This window comes from Ambystoma mexicanum, chromosome 11 (genome assembly GCF_040938575.1).
Source record: "Ambystoma mexicanum isolate Mex_15411 chromosome 11, UKY_AmexF1_1, whole genome shotgun sequence".
Lineage (NCBI taxonomy): Eukaryota > Metazoa > Chordata > Amphibia > Caudata > Ambystomatidae > Ambystoma > Ambystoma mexicanum.
In genome coordinates, this window is record NC_090934.1 from 829,594,745 (window position 1) to 829,614,800 (window position 20,056).

The 20,056-nt window shown below is 44.4% G+C and overlaps 1 protein-coding gene across 2 annotated transcripts in view; it reads right to left on the bottom strand.

Annotated features, from left to right (window-relative positions):
- USH1C (USH1 protein network component harmonin) overlaps positions 1 to 20,056 on the bottom strand; it is an 844,250-nt gene that overhangs the window by 6,823 nt on the left and 817,371 nt on the right. The window lies entirely within an intron of this gene.

Below are 20,056 nucleotides of genomic sequence, written 5' to 3' on the forward strand. Positions count from 1 at the left end.
TGTAAAACAGCGCATTCCACGTTACGATCATGTCTTGTTATTCCCCTGTGAAAATATCCGAAAGGCATATATCCGTTTTAGACTAAACCTATAACATACTAGGGAAAGAACTAAGAACTGGGAAATTAATAAATCAAATAATTATGTGGGATGTCGATTTGCTGAATGTAACGAATCTTATGAAACATTGAAACATCTTATATTGTACTGTCCGCATTTTAAGAACTTTAGGACACTTAAATTGAGGAAATTTGTGGAAATTGAATTCGAGGACTGCCTTGAAGTTTTGTGGTCCAGAATGATGCAGGGATCATATAAACCCCTAATATATGAAGTGGCAAAATTCTGTAAGTACATTGAAAATGAATTAGAGTTATTTTCTAAACTGTATTGATTGATTAAATGATTATCTGTAAGATTTTAAACTTTGTAAAGGTTCTACATGAATTGTCATGAATTTTGAACCAAATGCAAATAAAAAAATAAAAAAATTAGAAAGAAACATAAGGTCAAGAGGGATCCCAGCATAGGGGGGGTAGGCTGGTCATACAGTGAGAAGAGGAGGTGGTTAAATATGAGGGAGTTGAGTTCAAGGCAGGTGGCTGCAGAGACCATTGGAATGCTAATGTCCCCCACAATGGCAATGGGGCTGTCAGTAGGAATTGACTGAAGGAGAAGGTTCACATTAGGGAAGTAGAATTTTAGAGAAGCATGGGGATTGCCAGAGAGCCAGAAGAGTGGGAGGACTAGGAAGGAGTAGTTGAATAGTGGCATATATTTAAAAGACTAATAGGTGATGTCGGGTGGAGGAGGAGGAGGGTTCAATTAAGGGCCTTATTGATAAGGAACCCTATACTGTCTCCCTCCCCAATAGGTTGGGAAGAGTGAGAGAAGGTAGCAGAGTCGGCATGGAGAGCCGCTAGTGTAGCAGAGTCAGGAGGGCAGATCAGACTTTGTGATAGCAAGAACCAAACTTTGAGGGTTATAAGAATCAAAAGGTTGGGGGTGTAAGAAGAACTGTTGCAGGGTGTTTGTGCATTCCCAAGGCCAAATGAAAGAGGAATAGGAGGTGGGGGAGAGCAGCAGATGACGTAATGGGCAGGAGGGACATGATGATATCTGGAAAAGGGTCACATAGTGCAAGGTGGACCAACAGTCCTGTCCGGTAGGACTGTGTTGCATAGCAACAAATTAGGGGTGTACCGAACCTAGGCTTCGAGTAAGTATTCAGCCGAATTCCGTCTGGAAAAGAGCTATTCGGCTCTTGCCGAATACTTTCGTCATTCTCATTTGAATACAATGCAACAAGACCTCATAAAGGCAAATATAGACTTCAGTTTGTAAAACTGAATAGAATTAGACCAGACCCTTAGTCACAAGACCAGACAAATTGTTATCACACAGCTGTAAATATCATACATTGTAATCTGTTCTTTAGGGCATGTTTTGTTACATAGTCTTAGACATGGTGCTAATCTTTTATGCTTAGCCAGCAACAATACAGGAACATCTTTTCTTTGGGTGACTGTTTATATGCAATGTGCACTTTCTTCAGTTGGAAAAGACAAACTGAAAGAAATGTGTATATTTCACTTTAGGATACATTCAGTTCCTGTCATGTCACCTCCCATTGTGTACATCATAGTTTTCCTTTTCTAAGGGCTTGAGTCCTGAGTTTAACATTATCTGATATTTTATCAGGAATGATAAGGTGCATATGTTTGTGTATTGGCAAGAAGGAGTGGCGAGGATAAGTGAAAAGTGATCAGCATTTGTTCTTATGGGCCATGCCCATGGAGAAACATTAAAAATTCAAAATAGGTAGTGGAGACTGGTTATGTCAGGCAGAGTAATATGCCTCCACCTAACAGGTTACTCAGAGGAATTTATGTTGGGTAATCTCTCCAGTTCCAAAGTGGACCAGTGTGTGACAGCGGCTAAAGATAGGTATGAGGACTTTGTATGAGACAGTCAGAGAGCTATGCTCTGTTGGTTGAACTTGTAGGATGTAGAGTTGGGCCGAGCCTTTGAGTCCGGCTTGGCTCCAAGTGGCAAACGTGGGCTGAACCGTCAAAATTAGCATGTAAGTCTTTGAACCAAAAACACCATTGCTGACACTCTGCCAGCATACAGTACAAGCCCCCATTATTGGCATCTTGCCTGCCCAATACCTCCACAAATGTCCTACTTGGGGCCTCAAAACACATTGCACAAATACCATACATGGCATTCCGCATCCCACCCCAACAACACAAATCCCCTACCTGGAACTCTGTTTGTCCATCCCTACTAAACATAAATCCCTGCATGCCCTCCCACCTCCCCAGACCACGCAGAGAGAAAACACCCTACACCTACTCAGAGTAATCAGACAATGAAGGTGAAATCTGCTTTTTTCTGGCTTTTATACTTTAAATAAAGATACTGCATTGATCACAATGAAGAGAAATACAAGTATAGAATGCAGTTAAAATGGTGCTTTATTTCTTTTTTAAAAAGTGTGTTTTTTAAAGTTTGGAACATGATTTATTATTTAAAGCAACTATTCGGCTTCATATTCTGCTTCGCCCGAATAGTTCAAACTATTTGGTATTCGGCCGAATACTAAATATGCTATTCGGTACAGACATACAACAAATACCAGGAGGAAGAGTTACTTTTTGAAGCAACTATCAAAATCAACAAAGTACGTTGCTGGGTGCTTCAAAAAGCCCTGCTACTATGAATGAACTGCAGAATTATTTGGAGGTGTGACAACACTGAGATTGTGTTCCTTAGAATGCAATTGATGTGAGATCCTGGGCACATGTTAGAAATACCTGGTACATAGTGTAACTGCCTGTCCAAATGGTTACAATAGCTATCGACTAGTATGAGTATATCAATAATTTATAGCACAATCTGAATATTATATGAGGAGACGGGCATATGTTTGACAGAAACGGTCTAGGCCGCAACTTCTATTTCATGTCAGTACCTGCTTTATGACTATGGGGGAGTACCTAGGATGGTAATTGTGCAACTTGCTAATGCCATGAGTTCCTGGATGTAGGATGGAAATTCCTTGCAATCATGCAAGTACCTACATTTTTGATGTGAACACCTGACAATGATGTGAATATATGGGCTTTTGCAGGCAAATTGTCGTATACGCTATCATAAGATGTGAGTACATTGCAATTCATGATAAATGTTGGTAAGGGCTGGGCATATGGTAATGAATAGCTGTAAATGGTGAATTTCTGGACTAAGCCTATAGATAGCCTTTGTAAATGCTGCACAATAGGCTTTGATAATGTCAGTCACATATCAGAATATTTTGGAGAATATAAAATGTTCAAGTATTTCATAACGCTACTATACCTCATTAGCCCCTCATAGCTTAGCTTCCTGCACCAGGTTTAGTCCCTCCTCCATCCGGATCCTGCTGACTTAGAGTCCTCCCTTTTGGGTTTTAGGCTGCTTCTGCTACCCTCTGTGGAAAATCTTCCAACGCTCCCCACACAGAAATATAACCACGTTGAGTGGTTGTGTTCTGTTCTGGTATTTATCATGAAAAATAAAAAGCATTTGTTGAACATGTAAAACCTGGATGAAGCTTGACCAAAGGCATGTATAGATAAATACTTTGGGCCTCATTCTGAGTTTGGCAGTAAGTGGTAAAATTGGTGGTAACTCCCGTTACACCAACTCTACTACTACTCCAAATTACGAGTGACCAAAAAATTGGCGGTAATTCCACCAGTGGGCTTACCTCTGGTGGAATTACCTCCAGCGGTAAATCTGCCAAGAATCAGCGGAAACAGCGCCAGGGCTAATTCCTCCCATGGAATCACCGCCAAAAAACAAAAACCCATTACTGCCAGATTACAAGTACGAAAACAGCAGAATTAGCTCCAAATATCTGAGGAAATTCTGCCAAAAAACACAGCACAATTACCTCCACAAAAAAGGTGGCAGTAAATGCATAAAGGTGTCACAAATGAAGGCCCAAGTGCACCTGATCCACTCAGGTGGAGTATAAAAGGCCCACCCCTACCCTCAACACACATCCAAAACCTGCTACTCTATTTCGAGCTACAGCAGTCTGCTGGACCACAGCAAGGATAGAGAAAGGTGCAGGAGACGCATAAAGCGGATGGCACACATACCACGTTTCCGACAATCCCCATGGACACTCGCGAACAGCAAATTAGTCACCTTATATAGATTGGAGCGTCCAAACATCGCCAAACTGCTCACCCTGACACAGGCACAACTGCAGAGTGCCATTTCCATCAGAACCGCCGCGCACCCCCTCTACTGATGCTTGTGGCAGTCCTACATTTCTGTGGCACAGGTGCCTTCCAACATACAGCAGGGACACTGCATTGTATGTCCGACCCCACATTCTCCAAGGTGCTGGACCAAGTCCTGGATGCCCTAACCGTGCACACATATCTGCACATCTCCATGCCTATCACCAATGCACAGGTGCATGCAGCCAAGGCAATGTTCTACAACATTGCCCATTTCCCCAACACCATTGCAGCATTGGATTGCACCCATGTGGTTTTGGTACACCCCAGGAAACAGAACAGGCATACCGCAACCTGAAACAATATCATTTGATGAATGTGCAGATGACCTTCGATGCCAACCTCACCATCAGTCACTGCTGTGCCGATATCCTGTGGCCACACATGACTCACTGATGCTATGCAACAGCACCCTACCTGCGTACATGGAGAGGCACATAGGACAGCACACTTTGCTTGTGGGTATGTAGCACTCAGACCTGGCTGCCAAAAGCACTGACACACACCCAGGGGCACGTAAACAGTACTAAAGTGAATGAACTACAAGTCCCATGATGCAACAACACTAATACAAAGAATGGGCTAAGCACCTTGACTGACCCACCCCAGGACACAGTCTTGAGCCATGTGATAATACAGGGCATCCAGCTATGCATGGCAGCACCATGCATTCAGGGCAACGTACAATCCATGTAAGTATTTCCATGTACCCTACATGGCATACTGCCAGACCATAGTTGACCAGTGCACTGCCAATGTCACAGCCGTGACAGCCAACACATGGCTGCCGACTTCTACAACGTGAATGACTGCAAGTGAGCCATGAGCCCATGTCCCATCAGCCTCGGTGCAAACAAGGTGTACCCTGCCCATTCACTGAGTTATGCACATAGGGGTATACATGTCAGGACCATTAACTTGTTCCCCGACCCACACACCACCATGTCTCACACAGTCCATTCATGTTTTGCAGGTGACGCTGGAAACTCCCAGTTGCCATGGCTAATGACCCCTGTGAGAAACCCTGCTTCACCACAGGCGATAAGCTATTATGAAGCGCAGAGGAGAACAAGATCATGTATCGAGCAGACATTTGGCCTTCTGAAATCCAGGTTCAGGTGCCTACATCACGCAGGTGGTGCACTGATGTGCAGCCCTGAAAACGTTGGGGAAATCGTAGTGGTCTGCGCCATGCTGCACAACATGTGTATACGTAGGAATATTGAAATGCCCGCAGATGAGGACAATGATCCCCCTAGCTCTGATGCGGAAGAGGCTGGAGGAGGGAACCACAGGCCATACGCGGTGAAGTGAGGGTAGGTCGCATGGTCCGCCAAGAGCTCATGGCAAAAAAATGTTTACTCTAGAAACATGCTGGCCATGCATGCAATGAATGCGTATGTCAAACTGATCACGATTCAAGTGTGTTTATTTCTGGTAATAAGGAAACCCCAGCCCCAACAGCAACTCCCACTCCCACACACCTTCCCAATAGCAACTCCCACCCCTCACCTACACACTCAGCAACAAGTACTACTCCCATTAGCGATTGTGCTTATCCCCCTTGTCCGCAGGCTTAGCAGTATTAGAGGCATGAAATTGTGAGCGCCCGGGTGGCATGCTCACCAACGGCCCCTCAAAAGGGGTATCAGACTGTGAACTACCCTGCATGCTCCCCTGTAGTTGGTCCATGCTGAGATGTATGGCTCTGGCCATGGACTTATGGGATGAGGACAATTTTTCAGCCAGCTCCCGCACCCTCTGGCTTGTGATGCACATGCTTGCATTGCATGTCACTGTGCTCTTGCAAAGATGCTCTATTGACTTCAACAACTGTCTCGAGGTGCCATGGATGCAATCACGCAGGGCCTCAGCATGCTCCAAGTGTTCCTGTGCGATGGCAAACATTTTCGCCAGCCTCTGTTCCATCCGGTCCAGACGGTCCCAGATGGCCTGGAGTGTGGGGACAGGCACTGGCCATGGTGACAGTCCTCGGTCATGTTCCTTATGCTGCCCTTGACAGCGCACATTCCAAGCCTGCTCATCAGATGAGTTCTCTGCATAGCATAGGGCATGGCGGAAATCACGATGGGATGATGGTGTGTGCAATGGGGAGAGACTGCCAGGGGAAAGGACTTAGGAGAAAAATTCTGGATGGGTAAATGTAGATGGCTGCATGCAGGAGAGGCACCCGACATACTTCTCGTCTACCGTGCCTGCAGTGGCCTGCTCTGATTGCAGGCTGTCGGTCGTCCACACTCTGCCCCACCTATTTATCCACAGTCGGACCCACTATGGTCGTTTCCTGGCTTGTTTCTTGTGGCACAGATTGCACAATTGGTGTCTGTGGTGGCCCGGTGAGCGTGTCTGGATTGGCAGAGTGTCAGTCAGTGGCCTTATGGCCTGGTGCCTCTTCTTGGGTAGAACACTCCCAATCCCAGAACTGCCTTGGCCCTGCTGCTTGCTGCCACAGGTTGGTGCAGGTGTCATGTAGGGGCCAGCCTCCTCACTCCTTTCGTGGGTGTCTTGCGCTCCTATTATGGCAAATTGACATGGGTGTTACCACATTGCTGATGAGGTGCATGACACATCAACATTCACTGTCACTTGTACTATGTCGTCACTTTGTTTTGGGCCTCCTGGTGGGCTGGCATCATGCGTCGGCCACTGTGTACATAGCATACATTTAATCGGGATGGCCAGGTGTGGATTGGCCAGCTTCATTTGGTTGTGCATCCCTGGGATGTGTTGGGCCGCAGGCTGTCCTGTCCATTGGTGTGTCAGGACTGTTGGTGACAGATATCTGGTGGTGCAGTCAGGTGGCTGCAGTGCCTTTGGTTGTGTGTGGGTGTGGTGGCCATGTTGTCAGATATGTACTCCTGAGTGTGTATGTACTTGGGGCATTGTAGTCGAGGGGCTAGTGGCTGTGATGCAACTATCCACTGTTGTGCATCCATGGGCACGGACAAGTTGTATGGTAGCATGGTGTCTATGTTAACTGTGCATGGGTGTGCATGGGAGTCCTGAAACCACTGGATAATGTCATTGTGGCCTGATTCCTCATATGGATGGTTATTTCTTGATGGAGTTCATATCCAGGGCTAGACAGGGAACCAAAAGTGGCCCTGGAAAAAGTTTTCAAAGTTGCCCCATATTTCGCTGAAGGAGCGAGCACAGCGCGTGAACCCAACCCTTCTATGAGAGGATTGGGCGTATCCCCCAAGAAAACACAAAGACAAAACAGGTCAGCAATAGCAGCAGCAGTGCACGATTCACTCTGATTGAACTGGTACGTCACAGGCAACAGCCAAGCAGCATTCTTCCGTCAAACACAGACCATATCATCATAAGCAGCAGCAGTGAAAGCTTCTCTTTCATAGATACAGCATGGACCACAACAATTCACAATGGCCTCATATAGTGCAAAGCAACATTGGCCCTCCTCAGGGCAAGCGTGCCTCACATAAAAGAGGCACAGTAGGGGCCATAGCAGACACTGCAGGTTTCCCTCAAACAAAGAACAAGCAATCATAGGCTGCAATCTCACATGTTTCCCTCGCAATGAACAGGCACAGCAGAATCTGCAGCAGATAATAGAGTACTTATTTCTTAAGCATGACACGAACATCACCCAACCGCTGTAAAAACACATATGCTATTTGACTCACAAATGGCAAATATGCAGAATACACACAGAGAGCATACTGTAGAAATAGGTACACCCATGTTTTGCTTGTTCTGTGTTGGAAACCAATTCTTAAAGCGTTAAAATATTTTAGTTTTGCACGTAGCTTCATAGTGTCTTCTGTACTCACAGCACCAGCACGCTATGTATTAAATAAACATCCTTCCATATATAAATATATCTTATTCTTAGCTAACAATATTGAATTGTGATGGGTAGGTAGTTCAGAATGAAGGAATCTGAAAAGTGTCAGCTGGTATTCTGCTCAGGGACCTGCTTTCAACACTTTGGACTGGCTTTTGCAGACCAACATGCATTTGCCAACACCGCTGAACTGTAAAATAATATTACAATTTGGTACTTATGACATTTCCTTATTGCAGGTGGGCAGTGATGTAATAAGACCACTACATGGATGGTAACATGCCCTAATCCATTCTGAAGATGCTAATCCAGTCCCGGTTTTATTTTTGCATTCTCTGAATTATAGTCCTGGATTCATGATTGGCAATTGTCAATTCTAGGAAAATTACTCCCAGAATGCAAAGAAAAACACTGGACTTGACTAGCATCTCCCAAATGGAATGTAGACATGCTGTCACTCATGCTGCTAGGAACATGTGTTCCAAGTAGATAGTGCTGGTTAGATGTAAATATACTGTATACTGTATACCCAACTGGTGAAACGCTAATACATACTAAAAGCCCACTGATAGCAAATAAATGAGCATTATTATTATTTACCCAGTGATGCTTTGGGTATGCGGTTGTGGATTATTAAGTTCATTGTAATTGATTCAGTGTTGCCTCCTCCCATTTTTATGTTTTGTGGGGACTCAGGTTCTACTGCTGTCATCAGGTCCCCAATGAGTCCCCACATTCTGTCTCTTCTCCTCCAGAAATCTATGCATGTTAGGTGGCTGACTTCCCAGGGGTCTGTTGGCCCCAGTGCCCTGCCCCCCTGACACACTCTGCTTGACGAATGCCTGGCTGGCTGGATTGGATGGGTTGGTGTGAGTATTGGCACTGATGTTTACATTTTGGAGGGCCCTGCGGTATACTGAACAAGTAGTCTTGTTTGTGACCATGGTGAGACTGGACAGGACTGTTTATGTCATTCACAGTAGATTGTTTTCTTTTCCTACTGGCGCCTTTCCTCTCACCATGCACTACTCTATCTCGCTGCAGTCCCCTGCCCCTGGTCCACCTCTACCTGTGGATGCATTGCCTCTGCTCTCCTTTTTCTTCCACGCCCTTCTCTTTCTCTCCTCCCCTTTATTACTTGCCCTATGCTTGCCTGTATGCCTCTGCCACACACCTCCCTTTCCCCCTCACCTCGTTTCATACATTCTCACCCTTAAATGCCCCCATACACTGCTCCCTTCCACACAGTGTAGAGTCCTACATCTACCACCATGTCCCTGGCTTCAGCACATATGTTGTTTTTGCGCTGTTGTCTGGTCTTCCTGGTCGATGCCCCATGCAGCTCCTCAGAGTGGGTGACCACTTGCTCTGCGAACACTGTGAGCTCCTGCTCTGTGAATTTGGACTTCTGCGGCCTCATATCGGGCACCCTGCCTTTGCCCTTTCTTGAGGACATGTTTGTCCTTTGCTGGGTGTCTTGATGGGACTCCTAACTCGAGATATTCAATCAATTGCGATTTCCAAAATGGCCACTGCGGTGCTTCCGTATACATCGATGATGAATTTCGACCAGCGGAATTTCCACCAGTGGAAATTTCGTGGACCGCCATGGCGGCAACGGTAATTCCACTGATTTCTGATGGAATTTAGTCCTTCCGCAGGTTGTTCGGCGGTAACTCCGCTGGGTGGAATTACCGTTACTGCCATTGGTGGGGGTGTGTGCCAGCCAGGTTATAATTCGGCCACATTCCACTGATCCACACAGTGGTAATACTAATTCCACCACGGCAGAGTTACCGCCGGAATACCACCAAACTTGTAATGAGGCACTTTGACTGTTCAAAAGTACTCTGTTCTAAACATTGTATAACTATAATGTCATGTTTTATATGCTGCTTTACTTCATCTTCTAAGTGCTTTAACAATAGGTGTAACTATTCCTCAAAATAGTGATACTCAATGTATCGACCTCAGAAATATGATGAGCTGAGTTGACTGTGCCCAGTTTCAAACTTGCAACGTGCAGGATGGCACAATATCTGAGGTGAGCACGTAACTTGTGAGCTATCCTCCCAAACATAAAAAACACAGAGAACACAGGTAGGTCACCATAACAAGCAGGAACATATCAACAGCAAGACAATGTTATTATATGTGGTATATGAAAGAAATAGTTGTCCGAAGATGTGGGTTTATTGCAATACCAGATACATTATATGCGCACTATAGCGTGAAATGGCGAATGCCTAGCAAATGCCCCTAGAAAGCCTTTCCATCTGCTGAAGCAATAGGCCTTTACACGTCAGTCATATTACATTGCAGTCATTTGGAGGATTCACAATGTTTAAATATTCCACAGCACTACTACACTGAAGGTCTGTTTGGATTGAAAAATATGTATGTGCATAATTATGTTTATATATTATGCGCAAAAGAAAACGCAAACCTTGGTATGATATGAAGTATTGCACTCAATCGGTAACCTTCTTGATTATTTATGATATGATATATGGCATTTGTAACGCGCCTATACACAAGTGGTTCAAGGCACGACGAGGCAGGGGAGGGAACAAGGGGAGACAGACAACGATCCTACTAGGCCAGGTGTCATTCTGATCGCGCAAGTGCAAATTGTAGAGGGAAAGGGAAAAGTGCAAGGGGGAAAGGGAGAGGGGAAAGTGCAGTACAGGGTTAATAGCATACAGCAAACAGGATGAATAACAAGGGCCAGCTGGTGGCAAGTGCGAAGTAAGTGCAGACAAGTGCTGGGAAGGGGGGCTGTAGGGATACAGACACAGTCCCGTAGTGCAGGGGTTGCCATGGAGGCAGTGCAGGGGAGAGTGGCTCGGCCAAGGACCAAGAACGGTGAGTGGCCCAGTTGCAGATTCAATGCAGTTTCAGTAGTATTAGCAGGGGAAAGGGGGAGAGAAAGCGGAGGCAAAGAGGAAGGTTTTGAGGTGCTTCCGGAACCGGAGATGGTTCTCCTCAAGTTTCAGGGAGGCAGGAAGGCTGTTCCAGAGGGAGGCCCCTGCAGCGGAGAGAGATCTGCCCCCATTTAGGATTTACATGTCCTTTAAATCGAAATGACATAGATCACAAACTCATTCGGAAAGCTTGGCCAGCCATCCATTTTTTTTGGTCAGTAAATATGGGGAGGTCATGTTTTTTAAAGAGGTTTTATTATAAAATCGAGCTATCCTAACCCACGTCCTGGGATAAATACCCGATTTAAAAGCACACGCATGCATGATCACAAGCCCTTAAGGCTTCTCCTTGAAGGGTCATCAGACCAACAATGGACCCGGATGCACCCATCACATAAACCTGCACTGCCCCTATTGCTTTCTCTGCCGTATTTGCGTTTCAGTGACGCAAGTAGACGCTGCGTGAAGTAAAGCTTTGCCAGCATTGCCTACAGCGTCGGGCTTCATTCTTTTTATGTAGCATTTCTTTGCTTTTTGGATCTGAACTCATGGTATGATTGGACCAGTTGCTTGCAGGTGTGTTTGCATTGTTGGAGCTGAAGTCATGGCATGATTAGACGGCAGGATTATCTTTCTCTACATTGTAATACTATTTGGTCCATATACCTCAAGCTATTCTCCATAATCATGAATTCGTCATGCACTGGTAGACAATATGCTTGAGTAATCAGGATGCTGAAATATTTTGCTAAGGATTTTACAAACGAATGGCATCCGGGCAGCAGGGCAGCAGGTAAGGGGGTAATGGTCTGCATTACGTAAAACTAGCACCAAAAGCCATTGTACAAATATGCATCTCTGCCTTGCATTATTGCCCTGAAACAACGCTTGCTCTGTTTCAGGCAAAGCTGAAAATTGCACTGCTGCACTGGTTCAAAATGCATGAGACATGGTAAACCGTGGGCTCAATATAAAGCGCTGCTGGTTCATAATGGGCTAATGGTTTGCATATTGGTACTTCTAAAGCATACACAGGTGATCCAACCCTTTTAACACTCTAGCTCTTGTCGCCGCATGGCTTTGACCGGAAGGATGGCTCAATGCATCAGCAATTCTAAAGGAACACAGCTATCTTGCGACCTGAACAGAGGGATACAACAACACGTGTATTCACTATTAGCAGTGAGTGGGCATTGGCCAATGTACCCGTCTTCCTCCAGTGTCAGAGGCCATGTAGTTTTGGTGGGCCCATCTTGCAATTAACCACGTGCCTATTTTCTGCGTGTTAGAACCACTTTTCAAAACGATACTAGACTAAAATTGCAAAGCCCATGTCAACACGTGTGGCTAATCTTAACATTCCTACTCCTTCTTTGGTAGCACTAAACTATCAAGTTCAAGGTTAAAGCCGATGGCCACTCCTGTTTTTGTGCTGCCACAATAGTGTCTGGCAACACTGGTGGATGTCCATGTCAAACACAATTACGATCCGATATTTACAGTTAGAAATGAAGCAGTGGCAAATGACAGTGCCACAGCTGCGGTGCCATGTAAGGTACATACAAAATGGTCGGTGGAAGCCTTCGCGTTAACCAAAAGCACTGCGAATTTCTCTGCACAGCTTCCATTCATTTTTTTTAAGAATACAGAACAATATATGACACAAAAGCAGATTTACAAGAACAAATTAACGTGCAGATTCCAGTAGCTGAGAAGAACGTAAAGTGTGGAGAAGGAGGACAATTACAATTAGTTAGAATTATAAATTATAGCATGTGCCACTCTTAGCTGGAATTGTAAATGATAGCATGTGCCTCATCTAGATAGAATTATGATTGTAGCATATCCCTCACTTAGTTGGAATTGTGAATGATAGCATATCCCACACTTAGATAGACTTGTGAATGATATCATGTCTCACACTTATTGTTGAGCTTAGAAATTGTGCCTAATGTACGCCCCCTGTCCTGCTCTTGTGCTTGATCGCAGGCGCTTTACTGATAACCACCATGTCACACTACTATGCTTACTCTCCCTTACACACCATCATTCAACTAGAACACAGCTGTACTATGACACATTCGGTCTAGCCGTTCTCATAAGGACATGACCCCACAAACTCCACATCATCCTAATAAAACACAGCTAGCTGAGCACTTTACGGCTAGCTTAAGCGTCTCCTTAGGCCTAGCGCAGCCAGAACTCAGTCTGGGTGTCCACCCTCCAGACTGAACACATCCAACTTATTTCCTCAGCACCACCCCTACTGCTAAGAAGCAGCTATCATGCAACAAGCACACCAGCTGCACACATATCTGGTGCACCCACGCACCATACCACTCTCTCTCTCTCTACTGACTGAACTACGGTTCCCGAGGTCGTTCAACCTACCAGCGCTTTGAGATCATACCAATGATACATAAGGCGCTATATAAATGCCAAATAACATAACATAACATAACATAACATATGATGATAGGAAAAGATTATAGTCTCTGCCCTTAAGTACTTTCGTCAGGCGCAAGCATTTAAAATGGATATTTCTGTAGAGGGTGCCAAAAGAGGGCAAAGGTTAATAGATTAAACAGTTATACAGCTAAGTACCGAGAAGCAAGTCCCTAAAATGCCTCTGTATATCTGGTGGAGACGCAGTCTGCAAAACACTCATAGACTAGGCATAGGACAGCCAAGCAGTGGTAACCGACAGAAGAGTCTCCATCCATGTAGGATTTCTAATTGCCCAGATCACTTAAATGAATAAGCTTTGCAAGGACATTTTATTTGTATATGAATTTTGGGTTTCTATAAAGGTTTTACTTCTATTATTCTTGTGCACATCACATGGTAGGGATATGCCCATCCAAACATAGAGGGTGGAGGTTAGCAGATTTAATACCATCACTGGTTAAACAACCGTAAAACGGTTCCTGAGGTGCCTGTCTATTTTCTATTTAAAGAACTCCTTGCCAGTACCATGTGTAGGTGCTCCTTAATGGAATTTGCTGTGATATACGTTTCCAAGGTAAGCACGGGAAAGCATTTTGCAGGATATAATAACTTCAGAAAAGATGCTCAGTAACTTCAAAATGACTTACATTGGAGAGCAGAACCATCGGTTCTTCCCCATTAGACAGGGAACTGCTAAACTCTGCTTGCAAAACCCAATCTGCTCTTTATTATTTTCCATGGTAAATGCGCCAAAGAATGCCCCATAGAGTCCTATGGACTCTGGTAAAAAGGGGGATTAACAGCCCTTGATGCAACTCGGGATCCGGTGCTAACAGCGCCAGACTGAGTTGCAGTAACGTCATTTGCATTGGGCGGTATCCCTGCGGTAAGATACCGTCCAACTTCTGATGAGGCCCAAAGTGTTGGATGATCACAGAGAAACATGCTTCTTCCCTCATTTAGGGTCATGGATGAGATAACAGGAATAAGGCCTACAAGTAGGAGTGACTACCCTTAGATTTGGAGGGATACTTTTGAAATATTTTGAGAGTGCCTCTGTGCAGTGGGAGTCACTCAAATCATGCAAGTGGGTCACAATCTGAATCAGTTACAGAATACTCTTTCACAACCCATTGTTTGGTGAAATAAAATGCAACCACCCTTCACACTGAAGGTTATGCCACTCTCCTGCAGAGTTCAAGAAGGATGTAATCTGCTATGCATTTCATGGAACACATTTTGCTTAAAACTATTGTTGGCCCTTGGCTATTCATGGTTGCAATACCGTTAGAGGCTTGAAGTGTTGGGTTTTCTAGAAGGCAAATAATACAACAACAATAATAAATATCTTTTGAACTAAAAAATCCAATAAATTACATTCCATCTATTTGTATACATTTGCAGATTTCATCCATAACATGCAAAACAATGTCATCTAGGAACTGCCCCCTTAAACTATTCTTCTTCAATGAGTATTTGCAATGGGGCGACATATGGAAATTGTTTAACAGCCCTGAATCCAATGTTGATATATCATCTGGGATGAATAAAGAAAATGACAAGAAAGTTGGAAGTTCAATGTTGCTGTCCATGTTTATGAGTCTGCTTCCCAGGACCATCTCGTTAAGTTTGGGAAATTGTCCTTTTTCACCTATTAGTCCCTGGTGGTCTAGAGGACCACTGCTTTTTGGTGCAAGGCTGCATGCAGACTCTGGCAGTCCCACTATAGTGGTGTGCGGCTGCAGCCCATGTCTCCATCTCTTGATAATCAGCTGATGCTATCAGTTCTGTGCTTGGGGTCTCATTCCGTTTTTTGATGTGTGAGTGGCTAATCATGTTTTTCTGGTTTTCTCTTCTTTGTTCTTTCTCTTCTTTGGCATGGATATATCTGAAATCAAGAGAAAACACTGGCGAGCTTATGTATCACGAGGCTAGGCTGAATAAAAGGGTGTGTAAAGCCTCAGGCTGGCACACAAATGATGATAACAGTAATTGAGACCCTTTCTGCTGTCACCATCCGCCTCAGGGTGGTACTGGATCTGGAATGTTTCCTGGTAGGTCTCCCAAGCCTGGCTTAGAGGGGTTCCCATATTCCCTTTGACAAGGCCTTGTCACTCTCCTCCATTTTTCTCCTAACTCTTACTCTTCTAATTCCACTCCCGGTGATCTATCTGACTTTGGGTACAATGAGAGAAAATCTACATTTGCTTGTTTTGTACCTGCCTGGAACTCAACAGTACATGAGAAAGGTTGTAAGGCCACGAACTACCTACAAACTGTGGGATTAGTGTCTTTATTCCTTGCCATCCAGACTAATTGCGCATGGCCCATGATCAGCTCAAACATTTGCCTGCTTAAATAGTAGTAGAGCCTATACAGGGCCCAGTTGATTGCAATAACCTTTAACTCTACTGCCAGGTTGTTAATTTCTCTGGTTTCCAGTTTCTGTCCGATTTATATAATAGGGGTTTCTTCCCTGTTCTCAACCTGTGATAACTCTGCCCCCAAACTGATAGTGGAGGCATCTGTTTGCAAGATGTTCTCTCTAGCGAAATTCCGCGCATAGCCTCTTGAAGATGATCAAAAGCATTCTTGTGCTTGGTCATCCTAATTAAGAATTTTTTTATTGATTTTTCAGAGGGTTAGCAGTTTGCAAGAAGCGAGGCATGAACTATCGAAAGTATCCAAGCAGAACCAAAAAGGGTTGAATGTCCTTCGTGACAGTCATTTCACAATCGTGATGGCCTCCACATTGGCACTTTGAGGAAGGACCATCCCATTGCTCACCTAAAAGCTCAAATATTTTACTCGATGGCTGGGGCACCATGGAGTACCAAAGAGTAATACCGTAAATTAGTATAGCCCATCCAGCGTAGAAAAGGCTGTCTTGTGCTTGGCCTCTTCATCAAGTTGTACCTGTCAATATCCTTTGGTAAGGTCCAGGGGGAAAATCTACTTGGCTGACCCCCGTCTCTCCACCAGTTTATCAACCCGAGACCTTGGGTACGTGTCAAATAGGAAGATCTCCAACTATGGTCAGGCTTGAGTACAAGTACAACTGGGAACAACCATTCACTGTTGTTTCTTTCTATCAACCCCAGGTCGAGCATTTTCTTCAGTTTTTCATGTCTAATTATTTTCCGTGATTCAGTTAGCTGGTATTGTTCACTCTCCCTGGGGGTGTTATGTTTTTTATGAACAATCCCCTATACTCAGAGATCACTTCTGCCTTCCCATTTATCGACATTGTCAAGGGCTCTCAAATGCTCAGCCTGGCTAGACTACTGAACACTTGTGCATATTGCGGTAGAAGAGCTCTGTGGGTATTATTGGCATATAACACCGGCATATGACACCAGGAGTGGGGGGATTACTATTTTCCTTCCAGGCCTAGAGTTTGCTCATATGTTATCACTGAGAAGGCTTTCCCGGATCGGCCTGTTCTACCTTATCTGTAACTGGGGAGACCTTTTCTGTCACTATGTAAAGTCTGTGCCACTGGGCTAGTAGCTTGTTTTGAATACTTGGCAAGACGACCATTACTTGGTCTCCCACTTGGAAAGTACATAGTTGGACCCTTTTATTATAGGCCTTTTCTGTTTGGCTCTGGGTCTCTTCCAAATGTGATCTCTCCAGTTGTCTGACTTTTTCCATGTATTCTATGTGGTTTTGGATTATTTGTATTTATTTAATGTACTTATATAGCATGATATGAGAGCCTGGATGCATAGGGGTACTAGAACATGACAACCACGCACTCAAACCAATAGATGGAGCTGGACAGAGACCATGGAGATCAGGGCATGTGAAGTCAATCAGCAGAACAGCCTGGTTTTCAATTTTGGAATTGCCGCACATGTTCGCAAATCAGGTGAAAGGGCATTCCACAGTACAGGGGCTGCATGTGGAAAAGACCCACAAGCAACACAGGACAATTTAGCACGTGGGGTGACCAGCAGGCAAGTGTTGTTAGACCGGAGAGCTGTACGGGCCGGAAGCCAAGAGGGATGTTTAGCCAAATATTTGGGACCTTGCCCATAGATGCAATGATGGGAGATTCAATTGACCCGAAACAGAATGCGCTTGCTCACAGGGAGCCAATGTAGGGCTCTGTGAGCAGCGGACACATGGTCTGTTCTAAGTAGACCTTCAACCATGCGCACTGCATTGTTCAGGATAATCTGGAGTCGAGATAGATCCCCACTGGTGATGCCTAGCAGGACACTGGCACAATAGTCAAGTCTTGACTCTATGATGGCACATGCCACCATAGCAAAGTTGTTGACATCCAAGAACAGTTGTACTTGTGCAAGCAACTTCAAGTGATATCAGGTGCCCGGCACTAGGCTATTCGCCTGAGCTCTCGTTGTCAGGTTCTGATCCAAGTCCACCAACATTTTTACTTTGGGTTGCATTTTAATCAGATGGCCAGCAACATCAAATTGCTCATATTCTTACCCTTGTTTCCTAATTTGGGGTCCAGTACCGACCACCATAAATTCTGACTCAAAAAAATGATCCAGACACTACCATGCACTGTGGTTCTAAAAGGTTTTATATGATTATCTCAACACAAGTCAACATCACTCTCAAAACCCATTGTTTCAACAGATATTTGCAATAATCATGTACGTTTCATCAAAAATTAATCACTGGTAACAAAGACAGATATTTACTATAATCACATAAGTTCCATCAAAAATCCATCACTGGTAACAAACGCCCTCATATTAGCTGAAAAGTCAGAAAAATGTCCCGAAAGATTGATCCGTAATCACAAGAATCTCACAAAAAACATTAGTGAGCACGTGCTAATGTTTTGCCCATTTTTTGGGCTTTGTCTAAGCAGAGTTCTTTAACAGAAATACTTTAACGCTAATTTATAATCTGTTTCAATACAGTTCTCAGCGTCATACAATTGGTCAAATACAGGCTGGGTAAAGCTATTAAATAGAGTAGGAGACATGCAGGATCCCTGGTGCACCCCACAGGAAACTCCTCTGCACAAACGTCTTGGATGAAAACTCTGGCCTTGCGCTCAGATAAGAATGAGGGTACCAAGCGTGCCGCCTCCGCTGAGAAATGGGCTGTGCTACACAGTCTATCCACGAGGATGGTGTGATCAACAAGATCAAACCCTGTGGGCAAATCTAGCAGCACCAATAGATCTGTACCCCCTTATCAAAGATGCTTAAGATGTTTGATTTAACGTCTAAGAGGTTAGACTCTGTACTATGGGCATGGCCAAAGCAGGATTGTTTGTGTCCTGAGATGTTGAATTGAGATAAGAACTCTTGAATTTGTTGTTGGACCACTGTATCCATAATCTTGAGTAGAAAAGGGACATTAGTAATTGGCCGATAGTTCCCAGGCACATTTGCATCCAACATAGAGTTGTTTTATCAATGGGGAGATCCACGCCTGTTTGATACTCGCAGAGAAAGAGCTTTCCCTAAAGGAGTCATCTATAAGTTTTGTGATCACCGGGACCAGTTGAAGGCCTCACTCCTTGACGGTCAGGGCAAGACAACTATCTCTCTTGCAGTTTGTAGGTTTTAGCTGCCTAAGAAGGTTTGCGAGATGCTCCTCGCTAATGGGCTGAAACTCAAATTTAGGGTGTTGCAAACCAGAGGCACAATGTGAGGTGATCAGAGGGTCTCCCTTTGCACTCTTGGATTTAACAGAGATGTCCTTTTGGATATTCAACAATTTATTACACATGGTGTCTTGGATGGTCTGACACCATTTAACAATCTTCGTGACTTCCAAGGGAATAGGACATGGGTCCTCCAGTTCTTTGATAATCCTAAACAGCTCCCTTGTGCTCTCACCCACCGCCTCAGTCCTCATGTTATAAAAGCATTTTTTGCTGTTAAGATGGATTTTTTATGTTTTTTGGTAGCCACAACGTAGGTAGTTTTGTCTTCAACTGCATGCATTTTTTGCCATTGCTTCATGGCTCTCACCTTTGCTATCCTTAACATTTGAATCTCAGAGCACTACCATTTGTTATTAGGTTGGGGTTTGAGCAGACTAGTGTTTATTGGAGCTAGCATATTGACCTCCTTCTCAAGTGTATTGACAAAAGTCCTCGCCAGTTCATCTGAATTATTTAGATTGTTTATATTGTCCATCATGGCAGAGAGAAGGGGTGTCACTGCCCTAGGAGACAGTATGCAGAGGTTTCTATACAACGTCAATATCTTTGCATGCTTGATTATGCTATGATCACTAGTCTGTCACAAACTGGCCAGGACTTCCATGGGATTCGGCCCATAAACCAGCTTGAAGGACGGACAATCCTGTTTAGCCTTTCATGAGCTCCATGATGTTAACACCAGTACAAGATGTGTAGTAATGCCAAATGAAACAACCCATGAGACATATCCCAAACATAGCACTGCAGGGATGAGGTCAAAAAGAAGTGCAACTGATGATCAACATTTTATGGCACAAAATGTTGATAATATTGCTCATGTCTCGAATAATATGTGGTATCGACATATGAGCAGTGTGGGGAGGGAGACTTCTGATGAGAGCTGTTTTGTGTAGCCCCT